Here is a 988-nt window from a genome sequence, read left to right on the forward strand (position 1 = left end):
ATTCTGGTGTTCATCTCTGATTTTGTTGATTTGGAGGTGCTCTTTCTTTCCCTTGGGTAACTGGGCTAGAGGTCTGTCAATCTTGTTTATCTTTTCAAAGAACCAGCTCTTGGAATTGTTGATTCTTTGTATTGTTTTCTTTGTTTCAATTTCATTAATTTCTGCCCTGATTTTTGTTCTTTCTTCTTGTCTGTTTGGTTTTGGGTTTGTGTTTCATTTGCTGTTGCTTTTCAAGTGTCTCGAGTTGCAACATTAAGTCATTTATTTGTGTTCTTTCTGATTTTTTGATGTAGGCAGTTAGAGCTATAAACTTCCCTCTAAGGACCGCTTTCAGTGTGTCCCAGAGGTTTTGTTGTGTTGTATTGTCCTTTTCATTTAATTCCTGGAATACTTTTATTTCTTTCTTAATTTCTCTTTTGACTCATTCATCATTCAGGATTGTGTTGTTTAATCTCCATGTGTTCATGTGGTGATTAGGGCTTCTTCAGGTGTTGATTTTAAGCTTTATTGCATTGTGGTCTGATATGGAATGCATGGAATTATTTCAATCTTTTTGTATTTGTTGAATGTTGTTTTGTGCCCCAGTATATGGTCAATTTTGGAGATGGTTCCATGGGGTGCTGAGTAGAAAGTATGTCCTTTGGTGCTTGGGTGGAATACTCAGTAGATGTTGGTTAAGTCCATTTGATATATGTTATTGTTTAATTCAGATTTCTCTCTGTTAACTCTCTGCCCTGTTGACCTATCTAATGGAGACAGTGGGGTATTTAAGTCCCCTACTATTAATGAGTTGGGATTAATCTGGGTCTTAAGGTCATGCAGTATTGTTTTTATGAAGTTGGGTTCACCAGAGCTTGGTGAATAAATGTTTATGATTGTAATATCTTCTTGATTTATTGCTCCTTTGATCAGAATGAAGTGGCCCTCTTTGTCTCTTCTGATTAGTTTTAGTTTAAAGTCTATTTTGTCAGATATTAGAATTGCTATG

The sequence above is a fragment of the Nannospalax galili genome, unplaced genomic scaffold (assembly GCF_000622305.1).
Source record: "Nannospalax galili isolate Female #2095 unplaced genomic scaffold, S.galili_v1.0 scaffold191, whole genome shotgun sequence".
NCBI lineage: Eukaryota > Metazoa > Chordata > Mammalia > Rodentia > Spalacidae > Nannospalax > Nannospalax galili.